Source organism: Cygnus atratus, chromosome 11 (genome assembly GCF_013377495.2).
Source record: "Cygnus atratus isolate AKBS03 ecotype Queensland, Australia chromosome 11, CAtr_DNAZoo_HiC_assembly, whole genome shotgun sequence".
Lineage (NCBI taxonomy): Eukaryota > Metazoa > Chordata > Aves > Anseriformes > Anatidae > Cygnus > Cygnus atratus.
Genome location: NC_066372.1, coordinates 16,645,952 through 16,659,820, shown reverse-complemented (window position 1 = coordinate 16,659,820; position 13,869 = coordinate 16,645,952).

The window sequence follows — 13,869 nt, the reverse complement described above, 5'->3', positions numbered from 1 at the left end:
CTTTCATTCTTCCTTTCTTATAAACTGAAACTACAAAGTATAAAAACAGGGAATAATCCATAGTAGCTTATTTTTTCCTCCTGTCGCAAGCACTGTTTACTGCTGTTTGGTTTCAAACTTCAGCTAGTAAATATTCCCAAACTCAGCTCTGAGTCTTGTCACTTTACCAGCTTACTGGCAAATAAATGAATAAATGAATACTTCCCATTACCAATTTATAATATTTTCAGAAAACTATGAGTAACCATGATCCCCTGGAATCATTCCTGAGCTGATTGCATCCATTTGCTTAGATTTTGAATGGCAGAAGGCTTAACAAAAAATAAAAAAAGGAATTTCATAATAAAAATTCATTCTGAAAAAAAAATGTTTCAAACCTATGGAGTACAGCTTTTTGTATCCTCAGATTATTTGCTGTGGCTTTCTTATTCAAGAAAATAGTTTGGCAAACAAGATTACTTAGCATTGAGAAAGCTGATTATTTTTGTTAAAAATGCTGAATTATTTTATCATTTCTGATAAAGAAATTTTGGGTGAAATGCAATTGTAATGTGCATCATCAGCCTAAGCGTCTTCAGCTGAAGACTCCTGCCTGTTTTTATTCTGAAAAGTGCTTATTTACTTAGACTTCTCAGGAACGTAAACATCCAGAAGCAGAGAAATAATTCTCAGATGATGGTAATGTTAATGAAAAACAATTTGCATTATATATACACACATGTATGTATATATATTTATTTGGTACTTATATGCTGTTAACATATATCTGCTAAAACTTTAAAATACTCTTGAAATATATGAAGTGCTTTTAAATTTGATCTGGAAGCATATTAAAACAAATGAAAGTCAGCAGTAAATCTGGGACAATATTATTGAAAACCTGATGCAGATATCTATGTTGTTTGCAGAGAGGCCTTTTTGTCAGACTTAGAATAGTTTTGGCTGAATTTTCAATGAAAGAGTTTAAACTGTAGGAACAATAAATTTTTTGACTTGACAGAAAACATTGTTATATAGACAAATAACTGGCATGCCAGTAAATAAATGGAGTGTATTTTCCAAGCATCAATAGATGCCTGGGCAAAAGCCATTTTAACAGGAACAGATTTTTTTGTGTGTACAGCGGCTCCTGTGTAGTGTTTGGAAAATGTACCCATATGTCTACTCACAAATAATGTTCACCTGTAACGAAATGCACACCAGGTTTATGGATGCTATTGAGTATTCCCAGTCCTACCACTATGAATAATGATGCTTACATGCCCTCAAACATGAAAAATGCTCATCTGAATGCACTGAAGTAGCCTGACATACAGATTGTTGACATTATTTTTTAAAGAAGTATTCACAGTTGGAGGCAGCAGCATTATCCTTGCCATGCGCCAGTGGAAAAAGGGTTTGGGAACTTAGCTGAAAACCAGTTATTGATGTTAGCTAATTCGGGGAGTTTGCTCCAAAGTATTCAGTGGAGAGCAGCAAGGCTGAAGATTTGGATTCCCCAGGGTGGGCAATCATTCACTGCTTGTGAGCCAGAGACTGCAGGGCCTTAGGCAAATAACTTTGCTGCCTGTTGCCTCTTTTTCCCCATTTGTAATAAATGACTAGGTATAATTATGTATCTGTTGCTTTAGAAGATAAATTAGTTCATATTTGCAAAGCAGGGGGAAGAAAAAAAAGTGGGTTACCTCTGGTCTTTTCATTCTTCTTTTTCCTAACTGCCCACTGAAATTGTTTCCCTTTGCCAGAAGAATAAGAAAAGCAAGCCAATGTTTATTCCTGCCATGCAGTGCTCTGCTCCCGAGCATTAAAATGCCATTGACCTTTTCAGCCAGGCTGAGTGGGGCAGGCCAGTGACACGGGAGAGATGGGGGGCCAGTTCTGCAATGGCTACAACAGGTAGCGATTTGGCTTGTTGAGCCCACACTCAAATTTTGTCTGCAGATTTCAGCCCTGAATCGCATGTTGCTAGGCGGATACTATTTTCAAACGTTTAAGGCAAGCTTTTGAGTGTAATGTGCACTTCTCTCCTTCAACATTTAAAGACTGCAGCAGTGGGAGAGGCATGCGGCATATCTGTAAAAGCCTGAAAGCTGATGAAATCTCAGTTAGATCTGTTATCTCCCAATGCTTTAAAGGTCTTCAGCTGGGAGATTAAAGAACAAGGTTACTGTGACAATTTGTTTACACGCAGGGAGAGATTAAGATCTCGTTGAAAAGGAATAAAAATAACATCATCTTGAGCTGTCACAGCATGAGACCCATTGTAATCAACACTGGTCTGATTTCAGGGATAATTTAAGACCAATTTATTATCTTAATTAAAAAAAAGAAGAAGAGAGAATTCAGTGTTTCAGATGCCAGTTGGGCTGCTGTATCTACACTTTACACAGTTAGAAATTTAGAGGTGTTCTGAAAGCAAAGCCAAAATCAGATGATACAAACATTTGAGTCTGGCTTAATAAACTTCAGCTTAATTACACAACTAACCACAGAAAAAAACAACCCCAAAATTCCCAAACCCACTCAGAGAATGAGCACAGAAAGCATTGTTTCTAAAGTCCATTTTAACCCTATATCTCAAGCAGGTGAAAATGCAATAAATACATATGCTTTGATTATATTTCATGCATATAATTAAATTGTTTATTTGCAATAACAATAAGATCATGCTGAATATTCCTCATATTTGCCATTGTTGAAATTTAAACTCCCTGAGCTTCTGGTATCTAAATAAGAGCGCAAGCAATTTAGAGTTCAGAGAAGGACTTGCTGTGTTTCACAGGCATTTGATATCAAGCACTACTCAAAAAAGAGACTATTTCTACCTTTTAACTCATATAAGACAGAGGAATCTATAGATCTTCAAATAAAATGGAGTTAAAAAAAAAGTTAAAAAAAAAGAAAAAAGAAATCAATTTGCCTGGCCAGTTTTTGTGGTGCTTTTGCACTTGTTTTTACCAAACATTGAAATGGCTATTTCCATCTTGCATGCTTGCAAAATGCATTTTAAAATGTGTTTCTCATGATCATTCACCCTTGGAAGCTGATGATCCAAGTTTCTGTATGCTCATCCAGCTGGTGGAAGAATATCAGGTGACTCATACGATAGTGCTTTTGGCACAAATACCAAATTTTAAAAGCAACTAGGGGAAAAAAAAGGAAATTCACCACTAGTGCATCTTTTAAATAGAATTTGAAACAAATCTGGCAAACTGTAAGAGTGTTTTCAGACATCTCCCTCAGAGAAAAAGGTGGGATGGGGCAGATGAATTACTCACTGCAATTTGCCTATTTCTCCTGTCTCCTCAGGTCTAATTCACTGGACCACCCTTGGAGATTTTGTGTTCAACTTTGAACCACTCCAAACCTCTGAAACAGAGTCAAACGTGGGTTTTGAAAGCTGAATCCACCAGCACCACTGCCAGAAGAAGGGTTAGTCAGTGAACTCTCCCCTATACATAAAATGAGAAGGACCTGAGGTGGTTCTGGGTGGGAATCTGCTGGACCCCAGTGCTCCAAGGCAGGCAGACTGACCCAGCTTCTTCCAAAGACTTTACAGCATCCTCATGGAAACTACTCCAGTGTTTCACTGCCCATAGCTTTAAGACGTTTCAGCTAGGGAATCATTTGGATGCCTAACCACAGGTCTCTACTGTCATTTTAAATGTCTTATTGCATCTTGCCAGGCCTACAACCCCATCACAAGGATGGAAATCTTGCATAGGTCCCTTATATCTGCCAGCCTGTCTTGGATACTCTTGGCACTAACCATTTAGATATAGACACCTGAGCTTTTCCCCTGACCTGAATCCGTGCCGTAAAGTAAACTCTTTCCTTTCTAGTATAGCCAGTACGGCTGTGGAGGGTAGATTATTTTCTTCTTTCATCTTTTGCATTTCTGAAGACCCTCAGTTGAAACAATTGTGTTCTTTCACAGGGCAGATTCCCTGGATTCTGATCTTTCTGCTCGCCCTCCAAACCTGGCCCCAGTCAGCTCTGCATGGGCTGGAGGTCATTCAGGAGTCCTGCAGGCAATACCCCCGCTCACACATGCTAATATGATGTTTGCCTTTTCCACAACATCATCACAGCATTCCCTCCTCTTTGACTTGAGATCTGCTCGTCTCTTCATGTCCTTGTTGAAGAATCACCACCTTGCCCGGCTTTTCCTGTCTTCATGTACCTTGCTCCTGCCCAGACTTGGACTCCAAACTTGCCCTTAGGGAGTGGTACCTTATTTTTTTCGAGACCATTTTTTCCCATTTATCAAGATCTCTTTGAATTGCTCTCCTTCCTTTCAGTGAGCTGGCGACCCTCCCCAGCTCAATGTGCTCTGAACGTTTAATGCCCATATTCTTTATTTCGCTAGCTTTAACAATCCCGTTGAACAGGGCCGGTCCCAGGACAAACCCCAGGGGAGCTCACTCAGCATCACTTTCCATTTTGACTGCTGATAACTTACCTCGGCAATCCTCACAGTCCAGATATGCATGGTCCTTTTATTTGCTTGCCCCACTCAGAGAGATCTCCCCTGGAGGTTTGGGGGGTGGTGTAGAGGCACAGATTTCAAAGCAATATGTCATTTTACCCCAGAAGAGGATCTGACTGTTTATTTCCCCTCGCCCATTGAACTCCTTTGTCCTGTTGCCCCGCGTATAAAGGCAATATGAATAACCCTGAGCCATGTGAGGCTGTGGAGGGGGAGGTTACCGTGACTCACACTACCATGCTTTTTTGTTCCCCCTTTGGTGCTGTATTGCCTAGTGCGTGTCCTCACTCCTGGCTCTCACCACAAAAGGCAGCAACAATCAACCAAACCTCCGAATGAGTAATCTGCTCACAAAGAGCCTTTTGAGTGCACAAAGTAGTTGCAGGGAGGAAACGTCCCACTGGGGAACCAGGTGGACAGCAAACATTCGCTTTCCATTACAAATGAGTTCAAGGGAAATGGAGTCACCCCAGCATGGGATGCCAAATCCGTGTCCAAAGCTACTTCCCACCATCCAAGCCAAACATGCTTCCCTTTCTCTCCCTCCCCATCTCCCCTCCTTGTTTACAAACACGTTTACAAGTACTTGATAGGTGACCTTATTTACTTAGTAACCTGTGGATTCATTTATCTTGAAATTAGCAGGTAATGAACTGGAAACCCTCAACAACCCTCCCACTAATTAACATGATAATAAGATTGTTTTGCTACAGAGGTACAATTAGCATGTATGAGCTAGAGGGGGAGAAAGATCAATAAAATGTCTGAAGGGTACTAGGAACCAGTCTCAAGAAGAGAACAAAAGAAGAGAGCTTTATGGGGTGACAACAGCACCAACAACTTCCAGGCCTGTCCCTTTACAGATAGCAAGAGCAGTGGTCGTTTTTCCATGAAGCTGCCTGCAGGCAGGCTGGGAAGACCTACCTGTGTCATATACTGCTCCTTGCCATTCAGACTAGATTAGCGATACATGAAGAGGATTGTAGATAATATGTTTGAAAATGGAGAAAAAAAAGTTTTGAAAAAAAGAAACACCAACAAAACACCAGAACATACATAAGATGTCTGTCCGTAAAAATAATGCGTTAGGTGGTGAAAGGGGATGATGTAGAGACATTTACCACCCATAATCATACAAGAACTTCAGCATGCATGTTGAGAACCACACACCCCCCCCCCTTAGCTGCCTAATTGCAGAATCAAGCCTTTACATACAGAACTGAATGGGAAATAGCAAGAAAAAATTGCACAACTGTTTCAGGAGGCACTCTTTGATAAGCCAAGATGGGTTTGGCTGAAGGGAGTTAGGGAGAACTCATGTGTGAGAGTGGTGTGCAGATGACGAGAGCTAGCTCTGCCAGCCAGGTATGGCCCTCTCCTCCAAATCCCTGGTCAGGTGGAGGGAAGCTGCTCCAAAAAGAGAGCATTTCTCCATAGGAAAAGGAACATGAAGGAAAAGGGAGAGGGTTTTTTTTTTTTTTTTTTCTTTTCAAACATGACGTTGTATTTAGTGGACTAATGGGCGATGAAGAGTATGGGGCTACAGATCTGTTAGCCTTTCTGTGTGCTTCTGTGGGTAAATGCACAGCTATTTATTAAAAATTAAGTATTATTCTAGCACTGGGTGCACTGTCTGATGCACCAAATTGAAGGGCCAGCAAACTGTAATACTGCCCTTTTATGCAGATATTGCTGGATAAAAGAACTCTGGCCTTCAGTTTGGAGGAGGCGTTCAGCTTAAATCCCTGCATGTCTCAGTGAAGCTCACTAGAATTCTTTATTTTTCATAAGCCCCCGTAAATATTGGCTCCTCCGCACAAAGCCATTTTGCCCTGGATGACTTGGGAAATGAGATCATTCACAGTTGCTTGACGTAAATGGTGGGTGCTGAAGGCTTGAATCTGGCCCCGAGCTCTTTCCCTCACATCTGGCTTAACCCCACATCTGTCCTCCCCATCTGTACTGACGCCTTCTGTCACCTCCGAAACTTTACATTGTGCAGCGCTTTTCAGCACAGCCCCTGCCAAGGAATTTGGGATCGCCGTGCCTCTGGAGTGCAGGCTTCAGGTAGCACTGACACCTCCTGCGAGCGTTTCACCACGAGTTTGATTTTCGCATGAATGTTATTCATCAGTCATTTGAGTTCACAGAATATTGTCTCCTGGCATTCTTTGGAGTGCGAAAGAGGAAGGAAAACTATTAATTACTTTTGATTGACATTTTCCATTTGTGTGTGTGTGTGCAGGGGGGGGGGTTGTTGTGCATTTTTTTAATAGAACCTCAGGTTTCAATTGGGTAAACTGACACCTTGCAATCTGATCTGACAGCCCTGCTTTGTGTGGGAGTTTGTACAACTCCAAAATTTCAGCTGTGAGACTTTCTGCGTGAGCAGTCGTTTTATTAGAAGTTTTGACACCTCTCCTAGCAGGGATCAGTGCCCGCTGTGTGAACGGAAACACCAAAAAGAGCATTGTGTGATGCAGAGTGGGAAGGGAAGAAAAGAAGTTCTGTAGCAAATAACCGAAATTAGCTCAGACAGAGTTCTTTGGAGACCTTACCTCACAACAATAACAGTGGGACACTGGAGGTCATCCCACTGTAATTACTGTCATGAGTTCACGTTATCATTTAAAAATCACAGATGCCCACACAGTTTTGTTGCATTTTGTTTCTCCCCCTGAAACTGCCTGTTTTGTGTTATTTTGGACTTCACTGTTTATGATTTTCTCTCACAAGAGGATGGCAGCAGCTTGGGTTCCTTCCACCTTTTTAGCTTGAAATTTGCAACCAGTTTGTTGGTGCTGGGCTCTGGAGCTGTTGAGACTGACTGCAGCAAGCAACGTGAGACAGGTATCTGACTCCAGAAGGGAAGAAGTGCACTGGGGCTACACCTTGTAGTGTAGGACTGTAGACCAGTCCTTTCCCTAATGGACAGCCACACCCTGCAGACCCCAGTGGACTTTTGTTTTCTGTTTGGCTCCAGTAGCGAAAAGGGTTTTTTGTTGGATGGGAATGGTATGTGAGTAAGTTACTTTTGAAATTTCCTGTCTCTCCATCATGTTTCCATCCAAGCCCGTCTAGTAACTGGGCGGCTTCTTGCACAGATTTTGGTTCAGGTAGATAGAAAACAAAACCGGATCAATTGTAGAAGCTGGGCTGAGGGTTTTGTGGGGAGAAAGCAGGCCGATTTTTTTCTGATCCTCCTCACCTGCCCTCAGCTAGGTTGATAAATACCTGTGAAGCATTTGCTAGGAAAGTTCATTGTAATGAGCAATCCTTCTGGCCTAGATTTGTATCTTCCTTGAGAATAGGTGTAATTTTAGATCTGCTTTGCAAGTTTTTTCTTTTCTTTGTTTTTTTTCTTTTTTTCTTTTCCCCCTTTTCTTTCCAATACTGCTCCGTACAATAGGAATCTTGTCCCATGGTGTGAAGCCCCTGCAGAGTTATAAAATTGTGTCACCTTCCCTGCCTCCCTTATAAGTTACTCTATGTGACACTATTAAAAAGAAAAGCCACAGGATCTCCTGGGATCAAAACAATGTCCTGTTGTTATCTTAACACCACTCCATTTGGCTTTTTTGGCTTTTACCTTTCATTTCCTACAGCTCTGTGCAAGCAGAGCTTGCCTTGCATTGTGCTTCATTCCATGCATGCATTTTCTCAGAGAAGATGCTTTTATTTCTGAAGGATATGCTGGGTGGCCAGAGGTTTCAGATTTCTTCAGCAGGGATTCATCTCTTCCAGGAAGGGGGAGGTTGGAGTGAACAGGCCAACTAAGAAACTTTCATCTCTGTGCAAGAAGGGAGGAGAGACTTAGATGCTCATCACTTCCTCAGATGAAGATTTAAGCTCAAGAATTAACTAATAAACTCCCTATCCCGTGGGAGTTGAGACAGTGTATGTGGGGGAGGGAACAGGCTCAACATGTGTGAGTTTCCCACTTTGAGCAGGAGTTTTGGTGGCCTGGAAAATGTAATGTGTTTTTCCTTCAGACTCTCTGGAGTGTGACTCATAAGCCTCTGCAGCTCAGACAGTTTTGCAGAACAAGCTACCAGCAACCTCTTTGTCCTTCGTGTGGTATTACTGAATAAGCTCACGGTAACTCATGCCTTGGAGCAACTTACCATCGGAAGATGCTGCAATTGGTGCTTTCACACTTGTTTCACATTTGTTAACAGGAGCAGAAGTTACCTATGTAAGAACAGGTTTATCACTGTGTAAAGGCTCAGGTCTAGAAAACATCTACAAGTGGTGCGCCCTTAAATCTATTTGAATATGTGATGTGTCCGGTTGCATTTTCTGTGTTATACATTTCTGTAATATGATTTTATTTCTGACTTGAAGATCCTGCTATTAGATATTATTATAACTTGAGGATGAAACTCTTCATAATGCTACCTTGCAGTTACTGTTTTTGACCCAAAAGCCTGCAAAGTGCCTGGCAAATGCTAAATGGCTTTATCAGAGACCCTAGAGGTCATTAATTATAGTTATATCCATTTTACACATATGCTAAGTGAGGGTTTCAGCACTTTGTACTAGGTCATGCAGTGTGTACAGTGTGTGGAGTGAAGACAGAGGCCAGTTTTGTCTGGCAGGATGTCCAGGTGTCCTGGGAACTGATGCCAGTCCTTACGGACTGGAAGGATTGTTGGGCTGGAGAAGAAGCATTGCACTCCTTGAAGGTCTCTGCAGTAATGACAAAAGTATCTTGCACAGATTGTACGAAGCTAACTGGTCTTAATTGCAATATCATAGCAGCAGTGCATAGCTGCGATGCACTGCCAAACCACTGGTCTGTCCAGGAACTTATGTGGCCCCATTCACTTCCATATGAGAACACATTTTTTTTTTTTTTGGTCTTTACCGAACTTTTAAACAGCAAAGGCTATTTACTCACAGTTGTACAGAAAATGAAGTGGCTGAGGAGAGGAACCTGAGCCAGAACTGCAGTATCCCCTTCCAGGACGCTATCTATTAAATAAGTCCCTTGCAGTCTTAACTTTTTGTAACAATTAATGTTCAGAAGTCTCTTAATAAATTAATTATGTACTTAATTAGATAATATGAAAAAGTAACGATCTGAAGAAATAACATTGCAGGCAATCTCACCTCTTCCTCCTAGAAACAGCTCTAGCTTTTCAATTTCCAGCGGCCACTTCCAGCACAGAGAGATGCTGCAGCCAGTGGGCAGCTCCTGGCTCTTGGCTTGCAGACCAGCATATTAGAGGTGAGCAGTCTGGCCCCCTTGATTCTATACAAAGACTTCTTCTGATATGCATTTCTGCCATCATCCTTTTTACCTTTCTGTTACATTTCTGATTGTTTTGAGGTTGGTTTTTATTTTTTTGTTTGTTTGTTTATTTTAATTAAACATGACTAAACAATGATTCTCTGGGTGGGAATCATTCTTCCTAATAACCACAGTGTGCATACTAACTATACTAAAAATAAATCTTGTCTCTGACTAGTTAAAAATTGCAGTGATTTGTTGATGCTTTTTACCTGTCACTAGTAAGATATAAATATAAATAAGTAGAATTACATTTAAAATATCCATCACTGCACATATGGAGAGTGGCAATGAGTGGGCTGTAATAATAAAATATACTTTATAAGTGTCATAATCATTCAGACACCAGGAACTCATAAGCCACAGATCTGACATTCAGATGATGAATTGTGATTTTGTTTTAAAAGCCAGACATGTCAACTCCACGTGCATATTGGGAATTGTAGTTCAAGTGACCTCTGCTAAAACACTGACCTTAACAATAACTTTGTTTTACATTTCCCAGAAACTTTTTAAGTAGGTGTGATACTTTCCAAATGCAGTTGTTGCACTAATACTAATGTAAAGTCATTTAAAATATTTTGACACCTTAGTTGTGGTCATATATTATATGACACAGAAAATGAGATTCAGTGAATGGCTTAAAATTAATTCTATTTTGGGGTCTTGGTAACATCATAAACCCCTTGAGATTCACCTGTGTGATATATGATATCACTGGATAAGATAATATTCTTCTAAAACTCTACAGCTCATCCATTCTTGCATGCAATAAATAAATACATTAAATATACATACGGAGGAGTGTTAGTATTGGTACATATGAAAGAGGATTAGATAACACTCAAGGGAGGCTCCATGGACTGTAGGGATCTTAAATCTGATGGAGGAAGGTTGATTCAGTGGACTTCAGAGACCTAGATTCTGCTCCCCTCTCTGCTGCAAGTTCCTCTTGTGTGACCTTGGACATGCTGTTTAAAACCAAATCTAAAAAGTATTTAGGCTCCCGATTCCTGTCAGGATGCCTTGCTCATGCTGATTTTGGTAGAAATTTAAGATTTGAAAAGGAACTGGGCACTAAAATCCCTTGAAAGATCAGGGCTATGTTTCTTTGGGCAGCAGTTCCCTACTTTCAGGATGGAGAAATTATTTCACAGGGATATTGCTTGGGTGAGTTCATGAAAGATGCCTTACTGCACTGTGCATGGTCCTGGGAGCTGTACAGATGTGTGAAGTCCTGTCTCTGATTCCCTAGGAGTAGCTGCGTACACTATATAGATATAATTATAGTCATATCAAATGAAAACACAATTAAGTTCCAGAATTGAAGCTGATTGGCATAACAAAGCTGAGATTTACTGCTTCCTTTACCAGGCCAGCACAGGTTCTAACACAAATCATGCCTCTTAGCCTTCAATTTGATAAACTTTCAGCTATTTTGACATGTAGAGCCAACTGCAGCCTACTCCATCCTGACAAAAAGAGCCTAACAAATGGATTTTCAGTCACCCACTGAACAGAGCTAGATGACAGATCTACATGAAATCCTTTTTGGAGGGAAGGCAGCCTTTTAACTTGATTGATGAAATTATATCTAAATCTGGTAGATTTGGGACTTCAAAGGCATTTTTGCCTACTTAGGGCATCCCAGATGAAGGGAGTATGCTATTTGTACCAAACTCCCATGCTCAAGTGGTTTGCAAATTGACCCCTTTGTAATAGGTTAAAGGTTCCGTGCTAGATAACGGTGGTTCATTTTGATTAATTATGTCAGGGAATTAATGTATGATTACTAACTTTTAGCAGACCCTGCTCTTTCTGACCTCGAGCTGCTTGTTTGTGTGGCTGGTTGTAATTTTCGACCAATGGGTTACGAGAGGTCACTGTGTGGTCAGCATATTTTAAACAAAGAAAAGGGAGGTGGGGAAGGGGGAGCAGAGAAACAGCAATCACAGATCAGAGTGGATGGACTACAGTTTACTGGCCTGACAGGGGAGATTTGTTAAGTGTTTTAACAGTAGATTTTTATACATTTACCATTTCCAATAAAATATTCTTCTGAAGAGCTGAGAGAGTGGCCTGGAAAGATGTTGGGAGGATAATTTAACAGTTGAATGTTAAGCCCATAAATTGCACTTCATACTGGTTTCAATAGCAGAGAACCTTGTTAAAAAATAAATTGGGTGGTGTTTTGTTTAAGACTTGGATTGGCTGAGAGCAAGGATGAAAGCTTCTTATTAAGCCAATGCTTGGGAAATGTTGCTTACAAATTTCTTAACCAATCACCAAATATTTAGCAAATGTTGATAAAACAAGGTTTCTTGGGCTTTTAGCTCCATTTCATATTTAAAACTCTTGGGTGGTATGTGAAGCCATCCAAGAATTTTTAAAGTCTAGGAAGGGAAATATGTGAGGTCCAATCCTGTAAAAACCTATGCACTCTAGATCAATTGTATTCACTGTGTTCAGTATCGTATTCAATAGAATTGTTCATGCCGAAAGTGAAGACTATGCTTAGGTCTTTACAGGACAATAGCTATACTACAAAAATCATGGTAGACTCCTGTGTAGAGGAAGGGAAGTAGGAACCAGAAGTCCTAAATCCCTCTGTTTCTTTCACAAGCTTGTTGTTTGATTCTGGCAGAGAACTTGAGACAGAGGCTTCTAAGCACATACTTTTAAAGCAGCTAAGGTAGGACGTGAGCTTTAGAGATGTTACTTGCTTCCAAAACCCTTGGAACCACGGACACTTATCATTTCTGAAAATAAAGCCATATTTACTATTGGGTGTAAATGTACATCGACTTAAGTAACCAACTGCAAATGTACAAACCAAATTGCAACTATCTTTCCTGGGCCTCACTCTTCCTTTAAAAAATGTGTCTAAAATGTCTACCTTGTTTATAGGGGCACTGAGAGGCTTAGTTCATTAATGTTTGCACAGTGCTTTATGGCCCTTAGATGAAAGGCACTACTGATGCTTAAAGAATGATTATTATTATAATACTTATTCTAAGAACAATAGGCACATTTGTTTTATTTTCCACTGAGCCCCTTCAAACACCAGGGTGTCCAATTAAGCTGTAATCAGAATAAGGGCTAGGACTTTGCTGAAACTTTTCCAGCTTGCTTTAGAAACCCTATTTCTGCTTTACTTTTGGTCGTACTTTTTTTCCTACCCAATGAACATGGACCTCTTTTCTTTGCTTTGGATCCCCTTAATTTGGTTGTTCCTTGCAAAAACATGCTCTTGACAAACTATCTGTTGCATTTGAAGTGTGAACGCTATGACAGAGCTTTGCAAGAGGAAAAACGGGTGCTATCTGAACAAAAATATGTGGTGTTAGTAGGGTCAGGAAGGGACACTTGGAGGTAAAATGATCTGAAATTAGCAGAGGGAGAGAAAGAATTGGAAGGGAGAAAGAGATAGGAAAAGAAAAGGCATTGAATATGATGAGAAGACTGCATATGGAGACAGAGACAGCGACAGCAGTGGTGCCAAAGAAACAGAGAAGATAAAGTAAAGCAAAAAAGAAGTATTTGGAGTGTGTATATATATATACACACACGTGCATACAATTCTGTTATGGTTTGCTAAAATTGCCTGGCTCTTTTGAAAAGTCACCTCATACAGCAGGAAGATAAGCAAGGAGATTTAAGATTTGTTTAAGCAGCACTGGGGAAAGCAAATCTCAGATAGGACTGAAGGCTGAGCTCTTATAATCAGTTGGCACACCGCTGATCATTGCTGATTGCCCTGCAGCTTTTCTAGGCCAACCCACAATAAGTGTAATTCAAACAAGAGTCTTTTGCCACTTAGTGAAGGAAAAACTTGTGTCACGCTGACAATTTCTTAGGCCAGCGTCCCACTCACAGAAGGAGCTAGGAACTGATATTTCAGGCAGAAGTAACCGACAGAGCATCCTGACTCCACTCGGCGAGTGACAACCAGAAATTCAGTTTCCTAGTCCCTGCTTTGACTATTAGACACAATTGCCTCTTAAGCTCTTCATTTAATGGAAAGTCTGATGGCTGTCAGAGCATGAATGTCAGTATTATTTACTTATTTAGTCATTTCACAGTAGTG